At 44.1% G+C, this 12895-nt stretch overlaps 1 non-coding gene across 1 annotated transcript; it reads right to left on the bottom strand.

Moving 5' to 3' along the window:
* Nucleotides 1-12229: 12229 nt before the first annotated feature.
* Nucleotides 12230-12336, bottom strand: LOC114413867. The gene has a single exon (XR_003667011.1). It is a non-coding gene; the product is annotated as a small nucleolar RNA R71 (small nucleolar RNA).
* Nucleotides 12337-12895: the final 559 nt, after the last annotated feature.

Raw genomic sequence — 12895 nt, forward strand, 5'->3', positions numbered from 1 at the left:
ATAAAAGAACATATTTTGGAAACATTGGGTTGATTAAAATAGAGGAAATGAATCCTGAGCCCTAGCATCACATGACCATAAAAATTTGACACTTGAGTGTCCGCATAGGTGCATGCATGACCAGTTTTGCATAAAGTTTCCAAATCATCATTTTTGCATTTTTGTGTCATGGAAATAATGTGGGGCATCCCTTTTATCCTTGAACCAAACCAAACCCTGACATGTATCATGTCTAGCCATTCTACAAGCTTTGAGCCAAAATCCTGACTCACCATAAACCTTGACCCAGGGTGAGAATGCCAATCCTTACCCTCGGAAGCAAAAAAAAAAAGGAGAAGAGAAGGAAAATTTCCAATCAAAGAGGAAGCATAAAAAGGAGAGAAGGAAAATTTCCAATCAAAGAGAAAGAAAAGAAGAGGAAAGAAAACTCCCAATCAAAGAATGGGAGAAGAAAAAAAAAAAAAAAAAAAAGAAGTAAAAAAGAAGAAAGCTCCTGGTCAAAGAAACTAGAAGAAATGTGCAGAAAGGTCTTTTGACCGGACGATATCTGAACAATACAGAATTGTCACCAAATGAACAAAAAAAGAAGGAAAGGAAATCACGACCTAAAATGGTCTTCTCCCTTTAATTACCAACCAAAATCCCGTGCGCTAGCGACCCTTTTTTCTCGCCCCGCACTAAACAAAAAAACAGAAAAAGAAAAAAACAGAAAAAGAAAAAGCCAAAAACACACAAAAGCCGAAAGAAGAAACCACCAAAAGAACCCATTCCCAAGGGAAGTCCTATTTGATCCATGATCACGCATGTAATTTTTGATTTGATAGGAAATAATTTGCAAAGTCAAGTCATGACATATCTATGGTTCGGAATTAGGATGAAACACTTACCTGTGCGAGATTGATACACTTTGAGTGGATTTCTTCTATGTTTGTCGAACCCAGTGTTTCCTCTAAATGGTCATTTAGAAACGAAATGCTAACATCCAAGATCTCATTTATGGTTATGGGGGATCCCATCAGCAGACTCTCCTTCCCTGGTAGGCGCATTGTTTGTCACTCAAAAAAGCATATGCTGCTCTAAATCAGTTGGAATATTTGTCTCTTTGCTAAAGCATGTTTGCATTTTAGTGGAGAAAACACCGAGACTTTTTCAAGTCTCACAAGTTATCCAGAACTACGTAGGTCTGAGTTCCTCATTGGAGGATACGTAGGAGCAAGAGCCTCGCTTTTGTCGACCACACCGCCTTTTGTCGCCATGACTCAAGAGCTGGTAGCCCGCGGAGACACCTTACGGTTATCCGCACCTCGTCATTCAGTGACCCCAAGTGTGATTCACGAGCAGAGACCAATATGGTCATCTGCGCCCTTTCCGGAGATGTCAGCATTTTCCGATGGAGACTTTCCAAGTCTCACAAGTTATCCAGAACTACGTAAGGTCTGAGTTCCTCATTGGAGGATACGTAGGAGCAAGAGCTTTGCTTTTGTCGGCCGCCCCATAATCTTTGTCATACTGACCCTGAGGTCATGTGACGCGCACCCTTTTGTCATCCAGAGGCGGCGGGCCCGATGACAAGCAGAGACCAAGTTTGGTCATTCTGCACCCATGATACGCGGAGATACCTTATGGTTATTCGCACCCTTTTGTCATCCAGAGGCGGCGGGCCCGATGACAAGCAGAGACCAAGTTTGGTCATTCTGCACCCATGATACGCGGAGATACCTTATGGTTATTCGCACCCTTTTGTCATCCAGAGGCGGCGGGCCCGATGACAAGCAGAGACCAAGTTTGGTCATTCTGCACCCATGATACGCGGAGATACCTTATCGTTATTCGCACCCTTTTGTCATCCAGAGGCGGCGGGCCCGATGACAAGCAGAGACCAAGTTTGGTCATTCTGCACCCATGATACGCGGAGATACCTTATGGTTATTCGCACCCTTTTGTCATCCAGAGGCGGCGGGCCCGATGACAAGCAGAGACCAAGTTTGGTCATTCTGCACCCATGATACGCGGAGATACCTTATGGTTATTCGCACCCTTTTGTCATCCAGAGGCGGCGGGCCCGATGACAAGCAGAGACCAAGTTTGGTCATTCTGCACCCATGATACGCGGAGATACCTTATGGTTATTCGCACCCTTTTGTCATCCAGAGGCGGCGGGCCCGATGACAAGCAGAGACCAAGTTTGGTCATTCTGCACCCATGATACGCGGAGATACCTTATGGTTATTCGCACCCTTTTGTCATCCAGAGGCGGCGGGCCCGATGACAAGCAGAGACCAAGTTTGGTCATTCTGCACCCATGATACGCGGAGATACCTTATGGTTATTCGCACCCTTTTGTCATCCAGAGGCGGCGGGCCCGATGACAAGCAAAGACCAAGTTTGGTCATTCTGCACCCATGATACGCGGAGATACCTTATGGTTATTCGCACCCTTTTGTCATCCAGAGGCGGCGGGCCCGATGACAAGCAGAGACCAAGTTTGGTCATTCTGCACCCATGATACGCGGAGATACCTTATGGTTATTCGCACCCTTTTGTCATCCAGAGGCGGCGGGCCCGATGACAAGCAGAGACCAAGTTTGGTCATTCTGCACCCATGATACGCGGAGATACCTTATGGTTATTCGCACCCTTTTGTCATCCAGAGGCAGCGGGCCCAATGACAAGCAGAGACCAAGTTTGGTCATTCTGCACCCATGATACGCGGAGATACCTTATGGTTATTCGCACCCTTTTGTCATCCAGAGGCGGCGGGCCCGATGACAAGCAGAGACCAAGTTTGGTCATTCTGCACCCATGATACGCGGAGATACCTTATGGTTATTCGCACCCTTTTGTCATCCAGAGGCGGCGGGCCCGATGACAAGCAGAGACCAAGTTTGGTCATTCTGCACCCATGATACGCGGAGATACCTTATGGTTATTCGCACCCTTTTGTCATCCAGAGGCGGCGGGCCCGATGACAAGCAGAGACCAAGTTTGGTCATTCTGCACCCATGATACGCGGAGATACCTTATGGTTATTCGCACCCTTTTGTCATCCAGAGGCGGCGGGCCCGATGACAAGCAGAGACCAAGTTTGGTCATTCTGCACCCATGATACGCGGAGATACCTTATGGTTATTCGCACCCTTTTGTCATCCAGAGGCGGCGGGCCCGATGACAAGCAGAGACCAAGTTTGGTCATTCTGCACCCATGATACGCGGAGATACCTTATGGTTATTCGCACCCTTTTGTCATCCAGAGGCAGCGGGCCCGATGACAAGCAGAGACCAAGTTTGGTCATTCTGCACCCATGATACGCGGAGATACCTTATGGTTATTCGCACCCTTTTGTCATCCAGAGGCGGCGGGCCCGATGACAAGCAGAGACCAAGTTTGGTCATTCTGCACCCATGATACGCGGAGATACCTTACGGTTATCCGCACCCTTTTGTCATCCAGAGGCGGCGGGCCCGATGACAAGCAGAGACCAAGTTTGGTCATTCTGCACCCATGATACGCGGAGATACCTTATGGTTATTCGCACCCTTTTGTCATCCAGAGGCAGCGGGCCCGATGACAAGCAGAGACCAAGTTTGGTCATTCTGCACCCATGATACGCGGAGATACCTTATGGTTATTCGCACCCTTTTGTCATCCAGAGGCGGCGGGCCCGATGACAAGCAGAGACCAAGTTTGGTCATTCTGCACCCATGATACGCGGAGATACCTTACGGTTATCCGCACCCTTTTGTCATCCAGAGGCGGCGGGCCCGATGACAAGCAGAGACCAAGTTTGGTCATTCTGCACCCATGATACGCGGAGATACCTTATGGTTATTCGCACCCTTTTGTCATCCAGAGGCGGCGGGCCCGATGACAAGCAGAGACCAAGTTTGGTCATTCTGCACCCATGATACGCGGAGATACCTTATGGTTATTCGCACCCATTCTTTTGCTATCTGTAAGACAGAACGCTTGGTAGCATGCAGGGGCTGACACAGTCTTCTGCACCTTTTGTTCCTCCGGGAACAACAAAGTCATTTACATGCGGAAATTTCATGGTCGCCCGCGACTCTCGTCAACCGAGAGGAGCGAAATTAGTGTCATACACTGATTTTCGGGGACCTTTGCTTGATGACATGTGACCATTCTTTGGTCCTTGTGAGGTGCTTGGCACCCATCATTAGGCAATTTGTGAAATTCTAGGAACAACAAGTCATTTGCATGTGGAGATTTTATGGTCACCCGCGACTCTCGTCAAATCGAGAGGGACGAAATTAGTGTCTTATCTTTACTTTCCTTTTATCTCCAATAAAAGACAAGTAAAGAGGGGCAACTGTCATACCCTAATTTCGTCCGGGGACCTTTGCTCGATGACATGCGACCATTCTTTGGTCCTTGTGAGGTGCTTGGCACCCATCATTAGGCAATTTGTGAAATTCCAGGACATGCCGAAAAAAACAAAAAAATATTGATGCACAATCCGTAAGTTTCCGTGACACACCGGAAATCAAATGGAAGCATCGTTGCATAATTAAGTGAGGTTCCGTAACATTCCGTAAGTCAAAAAGGGGATGATTATGTAATCCGCAAGGTTCCGTAACATTACGGAAAGAAAACAAGTATCGTTACGAAATTCGTAAGTTTCCGTAACTTTACGAAAAAAGAATCACCAAAAAACAGCAGAGGGGGGTGTACTTAGTAAAAATGGGGGTGCAAATAGCACCCAGGCCCATTTGGGCCCTCCAGAAGATTCCTCCAGAAGGCGGTTGCTTCTGGAGGAAGCAACCCTGCTCGCCTGGGCGAGCTGAGCTCGCCTGGGCGAGCTGGGCGGCAACCACCTCCCCTATTTTGCTATAAATAGGGGAGGAAATGAAGAAGGAAGGGGTCCAGCCCCTTAGGCACTTCTCTCTCTTTCGAATTTGCTTGGAAAAATTGTTTCCGTGAAGAAAATCTAAGCCGAGGCGCTTCCGAAACGTTTCCGTAACGTTTTCCGTGAGGAATCTCGCAAAGATTTCAACCGTTCTTCGACGTTCTTCATTCGTTCTTCATCGTTCTTCGATCTTCAACGGGTAAGTACCTCGAACCAAGCTTCTCGATTCATTCTATGTACCCGTAGCGGTCCACATTGTGTTTCGTGCATTTTTATTCTCGTTTTGTTTACTTTTTATACCCCCTGTTGACGTGCTTAAGCCATTTTACTTAAGTCGTTTCTCGCTTAACTTAAAAATAAAATAAATTTCCACCGAACGTTTGAATTATATTATCCGTTAACTTCGGTTAAAATCAATTCCGACCGTTCGGTCGTGCCGTAACCACGTTGGAAATCAAAAAGAGGTAAAAAATAATATAATAATCAAAAAAACATCTTTTTAGTAAAATAAAGCGGAAAATCAATCGGACGTTTTCTCTTTGGGATTTCTCATTCTTAATCGAATTGATTAATAACTAAGGTGAAACTAAGGCTAAAATCAACTCGCCTAGTCAAGCTCGTCCACAAAAATAGGCTTTTGAAGTTTGTCATTTCAATTTCTCACTAAGTAAAATGGATCATTTTTAAGGTCCAACGCCTTAAAATGATCACCACTTAAGTAAAAAAGAATCGCTTGATAAAAAAGAACTACGTAGGTCTGATTTCCTCATCGCAAATTGAGGAATACGTAGGAGCAAAGGGAAACACCCTTGTCGACCACAAAAAAGGAAAAATATAAAAAGGGTATAAAGGACATAAGAACATAAAAGGGAACATAAAAATCAAAGTCATGTTTGCACATTCGATTAAAGGCTGCCGTCCCTTGGGACGGGCGTGTGGGGTGCTAATACCTTCCCCGTGCGTAAATACAACTCCCGAACCTTTCAACTTAAAAGTTCGTAGATCGCGTCTTTTCCGGTTTTTCCGACGTTTTCCCCAAATAAACGTTGGTGGCGACTCCGCGCGTATTCCTTTCATGGAACACGCATCCCGCGAGTCTCGCGTCGCCCTCCCGCCGAAGGGTAGGTTGCGACATTCGTCTATCCTCCACCCTCAAATCTTATCTGGAGCCCCATGATTTGATTGTCATTCATGCATCCTCCACCATCCAGTCTGGAGCCCCACGAATTGATTTCCTTGCGCTCTTCGTCTATGCTCCACCCTCAAATCTTACCCACAGCCCCATGAATTGATTGTCCTTCATGCATCCTCCACCATCGAGTCTCTAGCCCCACGAATTACTTGATTAGCGCTGTTCGTCTATCCCCAACCCTTAAATCTTATCCGGAGCCCCATGAATTGATTGTCATTCATGCATCCTGTACCATTGAGACTGGAGCCCCAGGAATTGATTGCCTAGCGTTGTTCATCTATCCTCCACCCTCAAATATTATCCGGTGCCCCACAAATTGATTGTCATTAATGCATCCTCTACCATTGAGTCTGGAGCCCCACGAATTGATTGCCAAGCGTTGTTCATCTATCCGTCACCCTCAAATCTTATCCGGAGCCCCATGAATCTATTGTCATTCATGCATCCTCCACCATCGAGTCTAGAGCCCCACGAATTTATTGCCTTACACTGTTCGTCTATCCTCCACCCTCAAATCTTGACCGGAGCCCCATGAATTGAGTGTCATTCATGCATCCTCCACCATCGAGTTTGGAGCCCCACGAATTGATTGCCTAGCGCTGTTCGTCTATTCTCCACCCTCAAATCTTATCTGGAGCCCCACGAATTGATGGCCTAGCGATGTTCGTCTATCCTCCACCCTCAAATCCTATCTAGAGCCCCATGATTTGATTGTCATTCATGCATCCTCCACCATCTAGTCTGGAGCCCCACGAATTGATTTCTTAGCGCTGTTCGTCTATCCTCCACCCTTAAATCTTACCCACAGCCCCATGAATTGATTGTCCTTCATGCATCCTCCACCATCGAGTCTCGAGCCCCCAGAATTGCTTGCCTAGCGTTGTTCATTTATCCTCAACCCTCAAATCTTATCCAGAGCCCCATGAATTGATTGTCATTCATGCATCCTCCACCATTGAGTCTGGAGCCCCACGAATTGATTGGCTAGCGTTGTTCATCTATCCTCCACCCTCAAATATTATCCGGTGCCCCACAAATTGAGTGTCATTCATGCATCCTCAACCATTGAGTCTGGAGCCCCACGAATTGATTGCCTGGCGTTGTTCATCTTTCCTCCACCCTCAAATCTTATCCGGAGCCCTAAGAATTGATTGTCATTCATGCATCCTCCACCATCGAGTCTAGAGCCCCAAGAATTTATTGCCTTACACTGTTCGTCTATCCTCCACCCTCAAATCTTACCCGGAGCCCCATGAATTGATTATCATTCATGCATCCTCCACCATCGAGTCTAGAGCCCTACGAATTTATTACCTAGCGCTATTCGTCTATCCTCCACCTCAAATCTTATCCGGAGCCCCATGAATTGATTGTCATTCATGCATCCTCCACCATCGAGTCTGAAGCCCCACGAATTGATTGCCTAGCACTGTTCGTCTATCCACCACCCTCAAATTTAATCCAGAGCCCCATGAATTGATTGTCATTTATGCATCCTCCACCATCGAGCCTGGAGCCCCACGAATTGATTGCCTAGCGCTGTTCATCTATCCTCCACCCTCAAATCTTATCCGGAGCCCCATGAATTGATTGTCATTCATGCATCCTCCAACATCTAGTCTGGAGCCCACGAATTGATTGTCTAGCGCTATTCGTCTATCCTCTACCCTCAAATCTTTACCGGAGCCCCATGAATTGATTGTCATTCATGCATCCTCCACCATCGAGTCTCGAGCCCCACGAATTGCTTACCTAGCGTTGTTCGTCTATCCTCAACCCTCAAATCTTATCCAGAGCCCCATGAATTGATTGTCATTCATGCATCCTCCACCATTGAGTCTGGAGCCCCACGAATTAATTGCCTAGCGGTTTTCATCTATCCTCCACCCTCAAATATTATCCGGTGCCCCACAAATTGATTGTCATTCATGCATCCTCCACCATTGAGTCTGGAGCCCCACGAATTGATTGCCTAGCGTTGTTCATCTATCCTCCACCCTCAAATCTTATCCGGAGCCCCATGAATTGATTGTCATTCATGCATCCTCCACCATCGAGTCTAGAGCCCCACGAATTTATTGCCTTACACTGTTCGTCTATCCTCCACCCTCAAATCTTACCCGGAGCCCCATGAATTGATTATCATTCATGCATCCTCCACCATCGAGTCTGGAGCCCCACGAATTTATTGCCTAGCGCTATTCGTCTATCCTCCACCTCAAATCTTATCCGGAGCCCCATGAATTGAGTGTCATTCATGCATCCTCCACCATCGAGTTTGGAGCCCCACGAATTGATTGCCTAGCGCTGTTCGTATATCCTTCACCCTCAAATCTTATCTGGAGCCCCATGAATTGATTGTCATTCATGCATCCTCCACCATCGAGTCTGGAGCCCCACGAATTGATGGCCTAGCGATGTTCTTCTATCCTCCACCCTCAAATCCTATCTGGAGCCCCATGATTTGATAATCATTCATGCATCCTCCACCATCCAATCTGGAGCCCCACGAATTGATTTCCTAGCGCTGTTCGTCTATCCTCCATCCTCAAATCTTACCCACAGCCCCATGAATTGATTGTCCTTCATGCATCCTCCACCATCGAGTCTCGAGCCCCACGAATTGCTTGCCTAGCGCTGTTCGTCTATCCTCAACCCTCATATCTTATCCAGAGCCCCATGAATTGATTGTCATTCATGCATCCTCCACCATTGAAAATAAATGTTCTTGACATTTTGTGACTTGAAATCCTTGATTCTTCTCTACATGTCGTGATAGTTTTGAAAGCTCAATTTGAAAGTGATGATTTTACCTTTGTGAGAATTTGAGCCATCCATCATTATAATTATTTGGTGTGTTTTGCCCCATTGATTGCTTGCACAATAGCCTTGGCTTGATTCTTTTTGATGCGTCCTAATTCACATGCATATTTGGAAATGATTAAGGCAATTTTGTTCTTATAAGCTTTTAGCCAAATGGACTTACCTTGAATTAATTCCTTTGATAGCCCTTTTGAGCCTTGTTTCCCTTTCCTTGTTTTGAAGCTCACTACAAGCCTTAAGTGAAAAACCATGATATTACCATATCCTTAAGGAATTTTGGAGCTTTGGAATTGTTTTGGGAATAAGTGTGGGGGATTTAGCCACTTATTCCATATCTCTCCATACCTTGTCCTTGGCCCCATTACAACCTTAAAAGACCTTTTGATCCTCATGTGCTTGTGTTTATGGGTTGATTGTCAATTTTAGAATCTTGCCAAGTTTATGTGGTGTTTGCTTTCATGGGTGCTTTGAGGGTAAATAGTAGCCTAGACACTTGAGAGATAGAGTGTATATCTTGTGAGGCTTTATCACTTTTCATTCTTGAGCTGATTAACTATTTTGCCATGATTGGGTTGCTTGGATGATTTTCATGATTGTCTTGACTTTTTGGATCTCCTTATGTTAGATGTTACTCATTCCTTTCATTCCTTGATGTTCATTGACAAATATGTGAATGTTTTTGTTTGTCTCCCTTTGATATCCTTGGATTTTGTTCTTTGTTTCATTTTGCCCAGGAGTGCAAAAGGCTAAGTATGGGGGGTTTTGATGTGCCATCATTTTCTTCTATTTTCTAAACCCTTTTTGCACCATTTTAATTATTGATTGGTCTTAATTGTCAATTAATTAGGCAGTTTTATTATTTGGGCTCATTTAGCTAATTTGATGTTTTTAATCTAATTTCAGGAATTAATGAAACATTGGGCTTAATCCGGATTTTGGTTGTGGACTTGAAGAGGGCAAATAAAACAGCGCTTACCTTAGTTAATTTCTAATTAGGAAATTTCGCAATTTTATTTTATGTTGTTCAGTGTTTATTTCGTTTTGGGCCAGAGTATTGTAATAGGGCCCAGTGACTTTGAGTGACTCTTTTTAAATAGCTGCCTTGGGATTTGTGCAGGGCATTCTATTCTGCTATGCTATTTTCATTATTCAGAGCTTTGGTTTTAGGTTTTCACGTTTTTCTGTTCCCTTGTTACAGTTTTCGTTCTTAATGCAAATTTCCGTTTTCTGCTTCTAATTACGAGTTCATTCTTGCTTCTTCTTCTACTTTCATTTACGTTTCTGTTCATTTACGTTTCTGTTCATTTAAGTTCTTGTTCATTTACGTTTCTGCTTCATGTTTCATTTGCGTTTTCTGTTTGAATCCATGGAAGGCTAGATTTTCTGGTGTTGTTTCCTTTTGAGGTCGAAGCCCAACTCTCTTTGAGGTTTCGTTTGTAATGTGGTTTCCTGGCAGTTTTCCCTTCACCAGTTATCCCAATTTCGTAAATATTAATCAGTGCACGCTTCGTGTTCGATTAATTGCCTCTGAGCCTAACTTGCGTTCATGCTTAATGGACGAAGGGCTAACTGGTGTATGTGGTGCCTAATCACGTATTGAAAACCCTAAGTTGATTTTCGCTTAGTAAATTGAAATAGGGTTGGATTAAGTGGTTGACTGTTAGGGACGAATTCTCCATAACCCAGGATAAGAGAGTGGCTTCTGAATCAGAGGAAACAACCCGTTTTTAATATTAGTAGTTTCGTATTCCATTTTATTTGTTCTGCTCTTTAATTACCAAACAACCAAACCCCCCCCCCCCCATCGTTACTGTTACTGCAAGTATATTATGAACATTTGGCTTGTCACTGCTCATTGGGAAACGACCTAGGATCACTTCCTAGTTACTGCATTTTCATGTTTATTTGATTCGGGTACGGCCTCGATCAAATTTGGCGCCGTTGCCGGGGAGCAGTGTCCAAAGGTTCATAATAGCTAGCTAGTGTTGTGTGTTTAATCCTTTCGTGTTTTATGTTTAATTGTTAGTATTGTGTTAGTATGTGTGTTAGTGTTGTTTAGTGTCCTGGTATTTTGTTTAATGTGTGTTCTGTTTCAGTTTTCCCATTAAGCATTTTCCCTGTTTCAGTCTTGGGTGTTTTGCTGTGAAGATTGTGCTAGAAAAACAGAGTAGTAGTAGAAATCAACTTGCGAAAAAACAGAGTAGTAGTAGAAATCAATTAGAGACGGATTTTAGCGACCACCCATGCTGAATTATTTGAGATTTTTTGTTTTAGTAGCTAGGGTTGTTATTTTTGGCTGAATTTTTTTGTGGTAACTTCTTTTAATCCATATTTTGTGGGAAAAATAGCTAGAGCCTTTAGTTTGGTCAGATTTGAAAGTTCCAAAAAACTAGCAAATTTTGTGTTTGTCAAAACTTCAAACGGCCATAACTTTTGCTCCGGTTATCAGAATCGCAATTATTATATATGCATTTGAGGTCTCCATCGTCCAAAAAAAGCGATTCTGTCAAAAGTTTTTTATTTTTCAAGTTTTATTCACTTATTTTTCTTAACCTACCAATTTTAGCTTTCATAGTTAGACTTTGAATTTTTGTCTGAAATTTTTTGTGCTATCTTCTCATCATTTTATAAGGTTGCTCACAAAATTTCAAGTCATTTGGATATCATTTGAGGGTAGCTGTAGTTCAAACCTACACCTTTATTTACATGACAAGGCAACTAGTTGTGTGCATGCTGAATGTAGTGTATGACTAGAGGCAATCCATTTGACTTACAACCCTTTGATCCTGAGATAGATAGGACATTTCATAGATTAGTTAGGCATCATTTTATACCTTTTGATCATTCTGAGCATTCCATAACTGGTGAATCTGTGCATTCTGTTATTGGTGATTTTGAACATCCTGATCTTGAGCATTATAATTTTGAGCATTCTGATTCTGAGCATTCTAATTTTGCATATTCTGAGAACATGGCACAACCTCCACCTTGTGAGAGGACTCTAAGGGAAATGGCTGCACCTGATTTCACCTACGAAAGCTTGTGCATCCAATACCCTGATGAGGATGTCCCATATGTTCTTAAAATTGGACTGATTCATTTGCTTCCAAAGTTTCATGGCCTTGCAGGTGAAGACCCGCACAAACATTTGAAAGAATTTCACATTGTCTGCTACACCATGAAACCCCCAGATGTCCAAGAGGATCACATATTTCTGAAGGCTTTTCCTCATTCATTAGAGGGAGTGGCAAAGGACTGGTTGTATTACCTTGCTCCAAGGTCCATCACGAGCTGGGATGACCTTAAGAGAGTATTCTTAGAAAATTTTTTCCCTGCTTCCAGGACCACAGCCATCAGGAAGGATATCTCAGGTATTAGATAACTCAGTGGAGAGAGCCTGTATGAGTACTGGGAGAGATTTAAGAAACTATGTGCCAGTTGCCCCCACCATCAGATTTCAGAACAGCTTCTTCTCCAATATTTTTATGAAGGACTTAGTAATATGGAGAGAAGTATGATAGATGCTGCCAGTGGTGGAGCCCTTGGAGACATGACTCCTGCTGAAGCCAGAAATTTAATTGAGAAGATGGCCTCCAACTCCCAGCAGTTTAGCGCCAGAAATGATGCCATAGTCATTAGAGGAGTGCATGAGGTAGCTACAAACCCATCTGCATCATCTGAAACTAAGAAGCTTGAAGGCAAACTGGATGCGTTGGTCAACTTGGTAACCCAACTGGCCTTGAATCAGAAATTTGTACCTGTCGCAAGGGTTTGTGGTTTGTGCTCCTCTGCTGACCACCATACAGACCTTTGCCCTTCCATGCAGCAACCTGGAGCAATTGAGCAACCTGAAGCTTATGCTGCAAATATTTACAATAGACCTCCTCAACCTCAGCAGCAAAATCAACCACAGCAGAGCAATTATGACCTCTCCAGCAACAGATACAATCCTGGATGGAGGAATCACCCTAACCTCAGATGGTCCAGCCCTCAGCAACAACAACAGCAGCCTGCT

The sequence above is a fragment of the Glycine soja genome, chromosome 5, assembly GCF_004193775.1.
Source record: "Glycine soja cultivar W05 chromosome 5, ASM419377v2, whole genome shotgun sequence".
Taxonomy (NCBI): Eukaryota; Viridiplantae; Streptophyta; class Magnoliopsida; order Fabales; family Fabaceae; genus Glycine; species Glycine soja.